Here is a 16967-nt window from a genome sequence, read left to right on the forward strand (position 1 = left end):
TGTCAATAAAGTTAAGATTATATATATATATATTATTTATTTCACCTTTATTTAACCAGGTAGGCCAGTTGAGAACAAGTTCTCATTTACAACTGCGACCTGGCCAAGACAAAGCAAAGCAGTGCGACAAATAAACAGAGTCACACGTGGGATAAACAAAAGTACAGTCAATAACACAATAGAAAAATCTACATACAGTGTTTGCAAATGGAGAAAGGAAGTAAGGCAATAAATAGGCCAGAGTAGTGATGTAATTATAAATGAACAAATTAACACTGGAGTGAGAGATGTGCAGATGAGGATGTGCAAGTAGAAATACTGGTGTGCAAAAGTGCAAAAGAAGTTAATAAAAACATGGGGATGAGGTAGGCAGTAGGATGGGCTATTTACAGATGTGCTGTGTACAGCTCAGCGATCGGTAAGCCGCTCAGGTAGCTGATGCTTAAAGTTAGTGAGGGAGATAAGACACCAACTTCAGAGATTTTTGCAATTCGTTCCAGTCATTGGCAGCAGAGAACTGAAAGGAAAGGCGGCCAAAGAAGGTGTTGGCTTTGGGGATGACCGGTGATATATACCTCCTGGAGCGTGTGCTATGGGTGGGTGTTGCTTTGGTGACCAGTGAGCTGAGTTAAGGCGGCCAGGCAAAGACTTATAGATGACCTGGCGACAAATATGTAGCAAGGACAGCCGAAAAGAACATACAGGTCGCAGTGGTGGGTGGTATATGGGGATTTGGTGACAAAACTGATTGCACTGTGATAGACTGCATCCAGTTTGCTGAGTGGAGTGTTGGAGGCTATTTTGTAAATGACATCGCCGAAGTCAAGGATCGGTAGGATAGTCAGTTTTACGAGGGTATGTTTGGCAACGTGAGTGAAGGAGGCTTTGTTGTGAAATAGGAAGCCGATTCTAGATTTAATTTTGGATTGGAAATGCTTAATATTAGTCTGGAAGTAGAGTTTACAGTCTAACCAGACACCTAGGTATTTATAGTTGCCACATATTCTAAGTCAGAACTGTCCAGAGTAGTGATGCTGGACGGGGGGGTGGGGGCAGCGATCGGTTGAAGAGCATGCATTTAGCTTTACTAGCGTTTAAGAGCAGTTGGAGGCCACAGAAGGACTGTTGTACGGCATTGAAGCTTGTTTGGAGGTTTGTTAACACACCACCACTAATGATTTGTGGAGCTTCTCAAATAAATTTCTCTTCACCTCAAACAGCAAGTAAACAAAGTCTAATCAAAATAATTTGCGTATGACAATAGTTCCTCAAAGTATTTTTGTAAAATACCTCTAGCTCTCTCCCTTTCGATAACCACTCGGCATAAAAGGGAAAAATGTAATGCTCTGATCCAGTGGAAATGTGATAAAATACCTGATTACTTTTTATCCTTTGCACAAATAGTCGACAGCTGTGTCTGTCCCAAACTCACTGGTGCCGGGAAACTGAGGGCCCAGCATTTTTTATACCATGCTGCAAGTTTCGGAGGACCCAGTTGATAGTTGATACAATGTTTAAAGATCGTTGTAGACAGGCCATGTGCAACAAATGTGATTTATAGGATATTTTCTACCTGCAGACTGCAATGTTTTTATTGGTTGGCTTTATGTAGGCTAGTTTTACATAGTTGGCAATGGCAATAAAAGTTACTTTTAGATTTGTATAATTTTCATTTAGATAGAATGTAGATTAATCACAGACAATACTTTTGAAATACTATGATAAAATAAATGAAACTGTTCCACCAAAATGTGCATATGAAAATCATTATTGGCACACAGATTGGTAGAAATGCTCAGATAAATTGGCACTCCAAATGGAAAAGGTTGCCGACTGCTGATGTGGTCTATCTGTAGTCTATTACTGAAGAAGCAGAACGGCAGAATTTACAAAGTCCAGCAGGGGATGACCGGCTCCCTCTGGTCAGGTTATGTTGGTGACCGGCTCCCTCTGGTCAGGTTATGTTGGTGACCGGCCTAGTCATTTGTGTATCTTAATTATTTAATCAAACAGCGTGCTTAAAGCATCAGACAAGTTACGTACATACATATATTTGACCCGTACAAGTCGTCTGGGTTAGGGAGGATTTGCCCGGCAGGGATATCCTTGTCTCATCCCTCATTAGCGACTCCTGTGGTGGGCCATGCGCAGTGCACGCTGACACGGTTGCCAGGTGTACGGTGTTTCCTCCGACACATTGGTGCAGCTGGCTTCTGGGTTGGATGGGGATTGTGTCAAGAAGCAGTGCGGATTGTGTTTCGGAGGAAGCATGGCTCTCGACCTTAGCTTCTCCCGAGACCGTATGGGAGTTGCAGCGATGAGACAAGACCACTCTTGATGGGTAGACTAGTCTTACTTCTATATGTGCAATTAGGTGTTGGACCAATTGGATACCACGAAATTGGGGAGAAAAAAGGAGTGGAAAAAAAGCTTTATTGCTTTGGCAATTTTGGCTAGCAAGCTACGGAGGTGGCTGACTACCCAAACCGGCTGCGCCATCGTGCATAAATTTATTTTATAATTATTTAAATTTTGTTAAACGCTTGCACTTGCTAGCTAATTTGCCATATTTAGCTAGCTAATTTGTCCTGGGATATGAACATTGAGTTGTTATTTTACCTGAAATGCAATGGAGTCCTCAACTCCGCCAATTAATCCGCACATAAAACGATCAACCAAATCGTTTCTAGTCATCCCTCTTCCTTCCAGGCCTTTTCTTTTCTTGACTTTATATTGTGATAGGCAACTTTCATAAATTAGGTGTATTACCACCGCTGACCTCGTTTGTCTTTCAGTCACCCGCTTGGGTATAACCAATGAGGAGATGGGAGAGGCAGGACTTGCAGCGCAATCTGCTTCACAAAAATAATTGACTTCTTTAGACCTTGGCAACGCAGACGCTTGTTGACGCGAGCAGTATGGGTGCAAAAAATTGAATAACATAGATTTCAAAATATATTTTGCAATGTCTGCCTGTAACTGTTGCTGCTGTTGAAAGAAGTGTCCCGTCTACTAGATTATACGTCACACCAACAGCATTTCAGACAAAAGTTAAAGTGTAGGAAGCATGAGTTTTTACTCACCAGTGTAACAACACAGTGTGGTTAAAGACTTAGTAAGCTAGATGTAGTCACGATCTGGTGACCTATAAGTACAACCAGTTATGTTTTTGCGTTATTACATATTTCCTTAACTTATTTCAGGATATCAAATCAAATACAACAGGTGTAGACCTTACAGTGAACTGCTTACTTAGAAGCCCTTAACCATCAATGCTTTAAGAAGTTAATAAAATAGGTAAACATTTCAAAATAAAAGTAACAAATAATTAAGCAGCAGCAGTAAAATAACAATAGCAAGGCTATATACAGGGAGTACCTGTCGATAGTCAATGTGCGTGGGCACCGGTTAGTCGAGGTAATTGAGGTAATATGTACATGTAGGTAGTTAAAGTGACTCATAGATAATAAACAGAGAGTAGCAGCAGTGTAAAAGAGGGGTCTTCTACACTACCCACAATGCTCTACCCACAATTTCTCAACATCATATGGAGGATCGACTCTGTGATACTGAGTTTGTACGCTAGCTCGATATCAAGCTCAAGCTTACAAACGTTAGCCACTCCTCATGCACTGTGTGGTTGTGTTATCTAGTGGGAAACCGTTACCACGGTAGGCTCTGGTGCCTTCTTGACGTGGGCTCAAAACGAAAGAGAAAATCAACCCGCTTGCTCCTTTTATACAGTGTTTGTTTATATTTACTGACAAATATTGACAAATACAGTTGAACTAAGCTCATGAGGCATTTATAAGTGAATTCTTCAAGAAACAGATGGGTACAGATCATTAATGTATAAGTCCCAAAATGGATGTAACTACTGCTGATTTCCCCTTTAAGAGAACATATTGGGCTAATCTAATAGGAGATAGAGGACTACGGTATTACAGGCATTGTCATTGGATGCATTTGATCAATTGTTACCGTTTTGTTGATGGTCCACTCTTGCTGTTCTACACGTTACTGTGTAGCTTCAGCCATTCCTACACTGAACAAAAACAATAAACGAACAGTCCCGTGAGGTGAATTACAAAACACTAAACAGGAAATAAACACCCAGGAAACCCAGGTGGAAAAAGGCTACCTAAGTATGATTCTCAATCAGAGACAACTAACGACACCTGCCTCTGATTGAGAACCATACTAGGCAGAACACAAAAACCAACATAGAAAAAGAAACATAGACTGCCCACCCCAACTCACGCCCTGACCATACTAAAACAAAGACAAAACAAAGGAACTAAGGTCAGAACGTGACAGTACCCCCTCACCAAAGGTGCGGACTCCGGCCGCAAAACCTGAATCTGTAGGCGAGGGTTTGGGTGGGCGTCTGTCCGCAGTGGTGGCTCTGGAGCGGGACGTGGACCCCAAAGGAACTAAGGTCAGAACGTGACAGGTTTATTCAATTCTTCCAAATTTTTCATGACTTTGTCAATCAACTTGTTCTTAATAAATCTAAATCATGGTTTAGTGTTTATGTGTCGATATGGACTTTTAACAAATCCAAATCATTTGTTATCATTTTGACTCCAGCCAAAAGCACCTTTGATAAATAGGATGTTTATTTCAATTCAAAATCACATTTTATTGGTCACGTACATGTGTTTAGCAGATATTATTGTGGGTGTTGTGAAATGCTTGTGTTTCTAGCTACGACAGGGCAGTAATATCTAACAATTAATATCTAACAATTTCACAACACACAAATCTAAGTATTGAATCTAGGTTTCTGTAGACATGATCCTTCCACCAGAGGGTGGTATCAGTCGTTTTGACCAGATAGACACCTGCAGATCTAGTACCACTCCCATGTACTCTCCTAAGATTGGACTTTTCTATACCAGGTATCACATGACTGTGTTCCTGCCAAGGCAGCAGCTACTCTTCCTGGGGTTTATTAAGGATCCCCATTAGTTCCTGCTGAGTAAGGTCAGGGAGCGTGCCAGCCTGCCTGAACCGCCCCTTTCAAGCAAAAGGTACAAATGACGGGTTGCGAACTAACAGGTACAAATGACGGGTTGCGAACTAACAGGTACAAATGACGGGTTGCGAACTAACAGGTACAAATGACGGGTTGCGAACTAACATGTACAAATGACGGGTTGCGAACTAACATGTACAAATGACGGTGGAATTCTGTTTTTTTGTTCTTGTTTAACTAACATGTACAAATGATTTACCTTTTTGTTTGGAGGAACTAACATGTATAAATCATGGGTTGTGAATTAACAGGTACAAATGATGGGTTATGAACTAACATGTATAAATGATGGATTATACATTATGGGTTCTGAATTAACAAGTACAAATGATGGGGTTTAAATTATGGGTCAGGAATTAACAGGTATCAATTATGGGTTGTGACCTAACAGGTATAAATGCAGGGTTATGAATTAACAGGTATAAATGAAGGGTTATGAATTAACAGGTACAAATGATGGGTTGCGAAATAACTGGTATAAATAATGGGTTGTGAATTACCAGGAATTAATAATGGGTTATGAATTAACGGGTATAAATGATGGGTTATGAATTAACGGGTATAAATGATGGGTTATGAATTAACAGGTAAAAATGATGGGTTATGAATTAACAGGTACAAATGAAGGGTTGTGAATTAACAGGTACAAATGATGGGTTGCGAAATAACTGGTATAAATAATGGGTTGTGAATTACCAGGAATTAATAATGGGTTATGAATTAACGGGTATAAATGATGGGTTATGAATTAACAGGTATAAATGATGGGTTATGAATTAACAGGTATAAATGAAGGGTTGTGAATTAACAGGTATAAATGAAGGGTTGTGAATTAACTAACCCCTTTTTAACCCCTTTGTCACCCAATATCCCATATCCTTCCACTGCCCAGAGGGTTCTTAAGCTCGGGCAACATGGGGGCTCCATTTTTCTCTGTACAGGGCCTGGATATGAGTAGGCAGTTCAACCTCCACAGCTGCATGAGTTGAATCATAGTATAGCCATTTCAGACCAATGGTTCGCTCAGTGGTTTTCAGAATTGCCTCCTCATATACCAGGTCGGGGCCGGGGTGTCTGTTATACCACAGTGTACACAGAGCAAGTCATCTGGAGACATTTTAGTGGGTCCTGATATTACATCATCTGTTAGTTCCATCAATGCTTTGGGTATGTCTGTTAAACCTCCCCTCAATAAATCTTTACTATACCAATAATGCGGATATCATTCCCCACAGATCACCATGTTATTTTTAACAACCTGGGCTTTCATAACTTTGTATGTAGGTGTTAGGGCAATATTAAAAATGTTCATGTCATCTCTCCCCAATAGATTCACAGGACACAATTTTGATGTGAGTACTGGGACCGTCGCCTCCCCTTGAGTCATTTCATGTCTGAGAGTTATGGGAGTGGAGAGTCTCTCTACACAGTGATGGCCAGACGCAGAACGAACAATTATCTTATCCCCTGAGGGATGAATCCCTTGTGGTGCATCCTCACTGCACATGGCTGTCCTGCATGCCCCCCATATCACACAGAAATGTAATTATCTTTCCCATAACTGTAAGTGTCAAAAAAGGTTTCTCTTCCTGAGCAAGAGCAAGGTCTACTGTTGCTAATTCAAATACCTCAGTCTCTGCGTCAATCTTATCTAAATTGTTAAGGTCTGAAGTGCTATTACTACAGTCGCTGTCCTTTCCTTCGTACCAGTCCACTACTTCTTTCCTGACTATTCTGCCCTTGAGTTGCGTTCCCATGCAAAACCAGACGGATAGCTAACAACTTAAGTCTTCAATAAATCTTCCAAGGCGTGACTTTTCTTGAATTAATCTATTGAAAACGTTTGTTGTGAAACTGCAAAATACAGAAAAGAATATACTTTAGTATTCAATTCACACCGACATACTGTAGCTGTACATTAAACATTTCAAATTGCATAAATACAAAGCACGCGCTACAGTACCATGCATCTGGCATGATGCCAAACCATATAGCTAATTGTTACTCATATGGTAATTGGCTCCTTTCATTACTCTAATAATGTACAACCATCTATGTAGAATAACAAAGCATATTACACTAGAAACAGTAACAAAACTACAGTATTGTATATTTTACAATCCGTTTGCATGACGCACGAGCAAAGTAATACAGCTAACGACATACATTAAAGGCATTGCAATTTGCGAGTAAATGCAACCAACCAACATTGATATGTAAGCAACTCTATCAATAACAACATTATCATCATTAGCTAAACGCTTGAATCGAATTTAAACAAATATTTTCAAAGGCTGAAGCGTGACAAGAAATAACTTCATTTGTAGCTGCTTCTATGCGTGCAGAACAAATTCTCTACTTCCTGTTTGCGTAGTCTTTCTAAGTACCAGAAAGCTCCACTAGGGGGCAAATAACACAATTGAACACAATGAAAATCCAATTTAACCATTGTAATAAAATAATCTGTTACCTTCTGACAGGATGGCAGCACACTGGCTATTTTAGCAGTATCAGTCTAGTCAGGATTTGTCTTAGTCGCTGTCTGAGTCAGATTTTGGGCGCCTCTCTCCCTTTTCCTTTTTGCCCCCCTGTCCCTGTGGTTTGTTTACAATAGCGGCTCTGGTGTCCTTTTTTTTTACAATATCCACATGGAGCCTCGTATTCCCTGGCGAAATGTCCGTTTTGATTACAAATATAACATTTTAGCTCCCCTTTACCCCCTTTACCTGACGTTCCCTTTCTATCTGCCCCCGTCCTGCTCTCTCTGTTCTTACCTCCAATTGCTTTATCGTCTAGTACTGCCATTAAAAACTAATCTTTCCTATTCTCTGTTTTCCTTTTTTTCTGTCTGTCCGTGATGTTTGTGGTGGATGCATATCTTTTAACCTCTGCGAGAGTTGCCAACCCCCACCCCACTAAGTTATTTTTCACCCCCTTACTGATTTCAACGTGCATTCCAGTTAATAAGGCTATTTTTAGTTGCTGATGATAAGGAGTATTTTGATACCCCCCGGGGGCTGGTTCTGGCGTACCACTGTTGGCATTAAATACATCTTTTAAACGTTCTAGGTACTGACTGACTGTCTAGCTACTGACTGGCGTGTTGATGGTAATGTTCAGTTAGGTTATCGCATAGTTCTGTAATTTTTGCTCTGAATGGCTCCCCAAGTCCCACGCTCCACTGTATAATGTCCCCATCATTCCCCGTTGGCACCCAGGGTCCGCGCACAGGAAACCAATCCTTTCCCACTATGGTTCTAACTGCTCTTTCCACCTCCCCTGTGTTTAGCCTAAAACTGGACGCTAGTCCGTTTAGATCTCTCTCAAAACCTGCCATTCCTGTTTTAGGGTGTGGAATTCCTTCTACTGCCTTTTCTACGTCCCTCTGTGTCCAAGGTCGATAGACTCTAACAGTAGGTCTGTTGCCCCCCATCCCAGCTTGGGGGTTGGGTAGCTCTATCAGGGGAAACTGCTCTTCTCTCTCTGCACTGTCTTCTTCCCTGCTATAATACTGGAAATCTCTCCTATGCCTTGGTCTATTTTTCTCTCCTATATCGGAGGTTTTTCTGAGTAGTCCTGATTGGTTCTGATTCTGTGAAGGTGTCTGATATTTTTCCCTCTCCGACCTATCTTCCTCCTTCACTGTCTGAGTCTCTACCAATGCCCTTTCCATCTGCACCTTCCTCAATACTGGCCTAATCAGTTCCTGCTCTCTCTCAGTGCCTTTCTGTCCCTCCGGACTCACACCATCCGCTCCCAGATCATAAGCTGGGGCAAGCTCAGCACGGAGTGGCAATTGCACTCTCCTCTGAGCCATCACCACCTCATCGTCAGGATTATCTCTGCAAGCCTGGTCTACTAGAGAAGGATATAGGTTTTGATCCCCACCCCATTGGCCACTTTTTCCAGCTGTGGGAGCGGAGGGCAGAGTATCTTGGCTCTTTAAGTCTCTTTTTTCTATTCCCTTCTACTCTTTTTCTGGCTTCCAAAAGCCAGACCCTGGCTGTACATAAGCCTTGTTTATTCTGCTTCTGCATGTCCTTGCCACATTCCTTATGTATCTGTTTTATAAGAAATTCTAACTTTTCAACATCTAGATGCCCATCAAAACCATACCTTTTTTCCATTTTAAGCAGAAATCAATATTCCTTCTGTTTCTGCGCCATATAACGGTAATCTCCCGTCCATTCCGGGACCTCCTTGGAGGATTTGCTAACATGTTTAATAAATCCTTGCCGCTCCTAGTAGCTATGGTATTTATCACTATCTATGTGTATATATTTCTATGACCTATGTATGTGTATTTATCGTTACAGTTATTTTAGTTGCTCTTCTGTCTGACAATGTGTGTGTCTCTTTAATGATAATCAATGTGTATGGGTTTCTATATTTATTTCTCCTTTCTGGAAACTTCGTAAATAGATTTGACTTTTGATCGGACATAACATTTCACCCATATAATATTCTCCTTGGGACTTTCAACGTTAATATCTCATATCTCACTACTCTAGACTAGGTTTCCCTCTCCTCCTCTTTGGATATTCATTTTTTTCAGTATTGAACAGGTTCAATTTTTCTGTTCGCCTAGAATTACCCTGCCTTCTCACCAAGCCTAATTTATCCTCACCTGTTTTAATATATCTATCTGCTACTTTTCATAGTCAGACTACTTCCCATATACAGATAGACTACTTAGGTTAAAACTTTATTGAGGTATGTCTTTTGAATGAATGGCTATCCTATTTGTACAGAACGACCGTCCTATCTAACAACACTTATTATATCCCACCCTTAATAATCCTTCGGCTTGCAAAACCAGGATCTATTAAGTTATGGTTTATTTATGGTAGTGCACTTTACCACGGGTAATTTCAGACCTGTTTCCTTCCTATCGATTTTGGTTAAAACACAAAGTAGAAACCCATTGTATTTGTTCAGAATATTCAAGCACCTATCATTGATTAAATCCAAACTCCTTTAGAACATTCAATCAAAAATATCTTAAATAATTCCTCCCAAATTCGAGGATAAAGGCTACTGACCTTGCCGCCGACTGGGAAAAGCACTGTTCGTTGGATCTAGTCACCGTCCCTGTCGGTCTGGGGTGTACACAGGCCTGGTCTTTTCCCTCAATTCAGAGGCCAGGTCTTAAATAACGGGACCAGACCCGCTCGTGCACGATTTTCGGTGTACGACCTTCAGATGGCAGAGACGGGTATTTAGTTCCGGCATTTGAAGGACCAATTGTTACAGGAATTATATTCCTCTATGTTTTAATACCAATTAAAATAATACCCAATTAAAACACTCTGTCAATTCCTAAGGATTTCCTAAGGATTAGTATTATTTGTATAAAATGGACCTGAGCCCATCTCAAATATCAACGCAGGTCTGTTTTATCCTTGATGTCCTGAACCCTGATCTGGTGTTGGCCATTGTGGAGGGGTTATAAACTGTTTGATTGAGTGCGTAGGCAGGTGTTTTTATACAGGTAACGGGTTCAAACCGGGGCAGTTAATACTGGTAATGAGTGGAGAAGACTTAGATATTTTATGAAAAACTAACAGGTCTGTGAAGGTTCTTCCTGTTGGCAGATGATCAAATACTTATGTCATGCAAAAAAATTCATTAATTTCTTAAAAACATGAAATGTGATTTTCTAATTTTTGATTAAATTCCGTCTTTATAGTTGGAAGTACCTATTGTAAAAATTAGTAAAATGCATAGGAAAATTCAAAATAACATAATAGTATCAAATACTTGTTCTATCCACTGAAATGTATACATAATTAAAACATTATACCATACACCCTATGGCTAATACTGATATAATATAATAACCTACACCTTAACTAATAGCATATACTAATACTAATAACCTACACCATAGCTAATACTTATACCCTACACCCTATAGCTAATACTAATACCCTTCACCCTATAGCTAATACTAATACCATATACCCTATAGCTAATACTAATACCCTACACCTACAATAGCTAATGCTAATACCCTACACACTATAGCTAATACTAATACTAATACCATACACCCTATAGCTAATACTAATACCCTACAACTAATACTAATACCATACAGCTAATACTAATACCCTATAACCCTATAGCTAATACTAATACCCTACACACTATAGCTAATACTAATACCCTACTATAGCTACCCTACACCCTACACCCTATAGCTAATTCTAATACCATACACCATATAGCTAATACTAATAACCCTACACACCCAAAAGCTAATACTAATACCCTATAGCTGAATACTAATTGACCCTACTAATACTAATATCCCCTATAGCTAATACTAATACTAATACCATACACCCTATAGCTAATACTAATACTAATACCCTACACCCTATAGCAATAGCTAATAGCCAATACTATTACCTAATACCCTAGAGATAATACTAATACCCCACACCCTACAGCTAATAATACTAATACCCTACACCCTATAGCTAATACTAATACCCTACACACTATAGCTAATACTAATACCCTACACACTATAGCTAATACTAATACCCTACACCCTATAGCTATCAGGACCCGGTTACGAACCTGGGTCTCCGGAGTGAGAAAAGTCACTTAACCAACTGACCCGAATAGTCAGCAGAACCCAGCAGATGAGGCAGACACAGCAGTACTTAAGACGGTGTATTTAATAAAGTAAAAAAAAAGTCCTTCAATACAAAAAATGGCAAATCCAAAAGGTGGTAGGAATAATACAAAAAGCCTCAAGAGATACTCAAAAACAAAAACAGAATTCCAAAGAGCATCCACCGGAAAGCGACAAGAATACACAGAACACTAGGGCTGGGTGCTAACATACAAACACAGAGCACAGAACTGAGGGAAACTATGGGTTTAAATACAATCAGGGAAAACGAGGCACAGGTGCAAATAATAATGGGGAACAAGGGAAAAAACATGAGGTCAAAAAGCACAATGGGGGCATCTAGTGACCAAATACCCGGAACAACCCTGGCCAAATCCTGACAGAATCCCCCCAGGAACGGCTCCTGTCGTTCCTACCAGCTCTCTCAGGGTGGAGGGCCCTGAACTGATGAATGAGGTCAGGGTCCAGGATGTCTTTGGCAGGAACCCAGGAGCGCTCCTCGGGACCGTAGCCTTCCCAGTCCACCAGATACTGCCAGGACCGCTGCACCCAGTTAATCCAGTATCCGATGGACGGTTCTTAAAGGCTGGCCTCCAATGACACGAGGCGGAGGGGGAGGTCTGTCTGCCGGGACAAGGGGCAGAAAAAACAACAGGTTTTAACAATGAAATGTGAAATGTGGGATTAATCTTAAGGGATCTGGGTAAGTGTACCTATTATAAGAAACTGGGTTAACTCTCCTGGCAACCTTGAAGGGACCGATGTATTTTTGGGACAGCTTGTGAGACTCCACCCGTAGAGGTAAGTCTCTTGTGGAAGCCAGACTCTCTGGCCGGGGCGCAATACCCGGGACACGTCTGTTGGCTTGTACTTATACCTCTGTGAGGACCATAAGATTAATACGGGTCTTCCTCCACCTAAGCTAATACGTCTGACCAACTTCAAGGCTGAATACACTCTGACTTCTGCCTCCTGGTCCGGGAACAATGGAGGAGCATAGCCAAACTGACACTCGTAGCGGGGACATACCAGTGGAGGAGGAACGCAAGGTGTTGTGCGCGTAATTCGGCCAAAACAATAAAGGATGACCATGTGGACGGGTTGTCACGAGTCATACATCGGAGGGTGGTTTCCAGCTCTTGATCCATCCTCTCTGTTTGGCCGTTGGACTCCGGATGGTACCCTGAAGATAGACTGGCAGAAGCCCCCATGAGTTGGCAGAAGGCCTTCCAAAACCTTGAGGCGAACTGGGGACCTCTGTCAGAAACCATATCTTGAGGAATGCCGAAGACTCGGAACACATGATTAATTACCAACTCAGCCGTTTCCTTGGCAGAAGGTAACTTAGTCAGAGGGAATACGAACCTGGCCGCCTTTGAAAACCTGTCGATTATGACTAGGATAGTAGTATTGCCATGGGATGGAGGAAGTCCAGTAATAAAGTCCAATGAGATATGGGACCAGGGTCTGTGGAGAACAGGTAAAGGGTGAAGGAGTCCTTGAGGGCGGAGGTGACTGATAGATTTGCCCTGGCAGCACACTAATACAGGCATTGACACCCTAAGTGGCAACGTCTTCTCTTATGGTAGGCCACCAGAACTTACGCTGGATGAACTCCAAGGTGCAACCTACGCCCGGATGACAGGTGAGGTGAGAGGAGTGCCCCCACAGAAGGACCTGAGTCCTCACTGCCTTGGGGACAAACAACCATTGGCACCTCCTTTAGGGTCCGGTTCGCTAGCTTGAGCACGTCTCACGGTATCCTCAACTTGCCACGATAGATCTAATACTATCGGAGCCACAATCTTAGCAGCAGGAAGGACAGGCATGTCCGTGTCATCTCGAATGGCAGGAGCGTAGACTCGGGACAGGGCATCCGGTTTGAGATTCTTCGACCCGGGCTTTAGGTGAGGATAAACTGGAATCGATTGAAGAAAAGAGACCATCTAGCTTGTCTACAAATTCAACCGCTTCGCCTGCTGGATATACTCCAGATTTTTGTGGTCCGTAAGCACTTGAAACGGGTGAGAAGCCCCCTCGAGCCAGTGTCTCCATTCCTTCAATGCCATCTTAACCGCTAGGAGTTCACGATCCCCCACATCGTAGTTCCTCTCAGTCGGGGTAAGCCGGTGTGAGAAGAAAGCGCACGGATGAAGCTTCTTGTCTTCACCCCTCTGAGACAGGACAGCTCCAACACCAACCTCTGATGCGTCTACCTCCACCACAAATGGTTCATCCGTATCGGTAGTATCAGGATGGGAGCAGAGAGAACGCGCTGCTTGAGTCCTTGGAAGGCCGTCTCAGCTTCTCTTCCCCACAAAAACCTTGCATTGCCACCCTTGGTTAAAGCTGAGAGAGGGCTGCCACCAAGCTGAAGTTCTTGATGAACTTGCGGTAAAAGTTTGTGAAGCCCAGGAAACGCTGAACTTCCTTAACGGATTTGGGGGTGGGCCAATCCGCTTTCACCGCCCCTACCTTCCTGGGGTCCATTTGGACTCGACTGGGTTCCACTACAAATCCCAGGAATTGTACTCGGGATTAATGGAATTCACATTTTTCCGGCTTAACGTAGAGATGGCTGTCCAGGAGGCGTTTGAGTACTTGTCTGACATGCTTAGGAAGTGTTCTTGAAGGGATTCGAAAAGATGAGGATGTCATCCAAGTAAACGAACACAAATATGTTAAGCATATCCCTAAGCACATCGTTTATGAGCGCTTGGAACACCGCTGGGGCGTTGGTCAGGCCGAAGGGCATCACCAAGTATTCATAGTGACCAGTAGGCGTGTTGAAAGCGGTCTTCCACTCGTCACCAGGTCTGATCCGCACAAGATGGTATGCGTTCCGCAGGTCAAGCTTAGTGAAAACAACTGCAACCTGGAGCAGCTCGAAGGCTGTGGCCATAAGGGGTAGCGGGTAACGGTTACGGACGGTTATGGCATTGAGTCCCCGGTAGTCGATGCAATACGTAATCCACCGTCTTTCTTGGCCACAAAAAAAACCCTGCTCCCGCCGGGGAGGTGGATGGACGCATGAGGCCTGCTTCCAGAGCTTCCTTGATGTAGGTATCCATAGCAGCTCGTTCGGGTGGAGATAGGGAAAAGATCCGACCCCTGGGGGCAAGTGCCCGGAAACAGGTCGATGGGGCAATCGTAAGGTCTATGGGGTGGTAGCATGGTAGCCCTCTGTTTGCTAAACACCAGTTTGAGGTCATGGTAACACTCGGGAACTCGGGTCAGGTCGATGGATTCTAAAGACTCGGGAGTAGAACTCGGGGAATTCTGGAAAAAGTAGCTTGGCACGTAGGACCCCACTGCTTGATAGTGCCCACAGACCAGTCGATGTGAGGGTTATGGCTGTGAAGCCAGGGCTATCCAAGGACGAGAGGGAACTCGGAACAGGAGATCAAATGAAAGTTCATCAATTCCTGGTGTTGTGAAACTGAAAGTCGCAAGGAGGTAGTGACATGAGTGACAAGTCCAGATCCCAAAGGGCTTCCATCCAATGTAGTGACCCTCATGGGTTCACTTAGAGGTTCAGAGGGAACACCATTCTCCTTCGCCCAGACACCATCCATGAAGTTACCTGCGGCTCCAGAGTCTACCAAGGCTTGAAGGTGAAGCTTGTGGTTGTCCCAGGAGAGGGTGACTGGAATGAGCAGACGGGAGTTGGACGGATGGGAGGAGGTTATGTTTCCCGTTACAGTTCCCCCGGTCTGTACGGGACAGAGCGTTTCCCTGGAGCCCGGGACACGTGGAACGGAAATGGCCCGGTTTGCCGCGATATAGACAGCGTCGCTCCTCATCCGGCGGTCTCTCAGCCTGGGAGATGCGTCCAATCTGCATGGGTTCCGATGGAGCCAGCGAGGATAAAGGTGGGGACTCGGAGCTAGGACTGATAGGGGCTAGATCTACACCCTGAGTTCTCTCTCTCTCAGACCTGGTCAATGCGTGAGGCCAACTTGATCAGGGACTCGAGATTGTCCGGTGGTTCCCGAGTGGCCAGTTCATCTTGGATAGTGTCGGAAAGGCCTTTCAGAAAGCACACCGTGAGCGCCTCGTTGTTCCAGCCACTTGCTGCTGCCACCGTGCGGAACTGGATGGCATAGTCCGTCACGCTGCGCCAACCTTGGTGGAGAGTCAGGAGCTGTTTGGCTGAGTCAGAACCACTGCTTGGGCCTTGAAACACTCGTTTGAATTCCTCAGCAAAGGCAGAGTAGCTGGCACAGCAGGAACTATGGGCATCCCACACAGCAGTAGCCCAGGCCAGGGCTTTTTCCGACAGCAGGGTGATGATATAAGCGATCTTAGACCGGTCGGTGGGAAACTACGAGGGTTGTAGCTCAAAGGAGAGAGAACATTGGGTGAGAAACCCTTTACAAGCACTTGGATCACCTGAGAACCGTTGGGGAGGTGGAAGACGAGGTTCAGCCAGGGGGTTAACTGCCATGGGTACGTGAATCTGAGGTACTGGGACGGGAACTGTTGCTAAGACTATCAGATATTTGCTTAATGGAAGTCAGCATCTCCAACAGAAGATGAGAATGTCTAGCCATTAAGGCCTCTTGCTGAACCAGGGCGGCTACACCCTATAGACAGTCTCCTGGTGGTGGGACAGCATGGCAAAAAGGTCCTGGGAACTGGCTGCCTCTGGGTTCATTTTTGGCGTTTCTGTCAGGACCCGGTTACGATACCTAATATCCTACACCCTATAGCTAATGCTAATACTAATACCATACACCCTATAGCTAATACTAATACCCTACACCCTATAGCTATATAGCTAATACTAGTACTAATACCCTACACACTACAGCTAATACAATACTAATACCATACACCCTATAGCTAATAATAATACTGATTCCATACGCACTATATCTAATACTAATTCTAATACCCTACACCCTAAAGCTAATACTAATACCCTACAACCTATAGCTAAAACTAATACTAATACCCTACACCCTAGAGATAATACTTATACTAATACCCTACACCCTACAGCTAATATTAATATCCTACATTTGGGTTGGCACTCTTGAACCCTGCTAATGTCAATATCACGCTGCTGAGGGAGTGTTCTACCGCTGGCAGAGTGTTGGCAGCGTTTTCTATCGCTGGCAGAGTTTTCTACCATTTGCAGTTTTGTATGCAGTCAGGTGATTCGTGGTATAGAAAAATCCAATCTTCGGAGAGTACATGGGAGGCACTATATCTGCAGGTGTCTATCCTATCAAAACCACTGATACAGGTGCCCCTCCACCCTCTGGTGGGATGGATCAT

The sequence above is a fragment of the Oncorhynchus masou genome, chromosome 6 (assembly GCF_036934945.1).
Source record: "Oncorhynchus masou masou isolate Uvic2021 chromosome 6, UVic_Omas_1.1, whole genome shotgun sequence".
Classification (NCBI taxonomy): domain Eukaryota; kingdom Metazoa; phylum Chordata; class Actinopteri; order Salmoniformes; family Salmonidae; genus Oncorhynchus; species Oncorhynchus masou.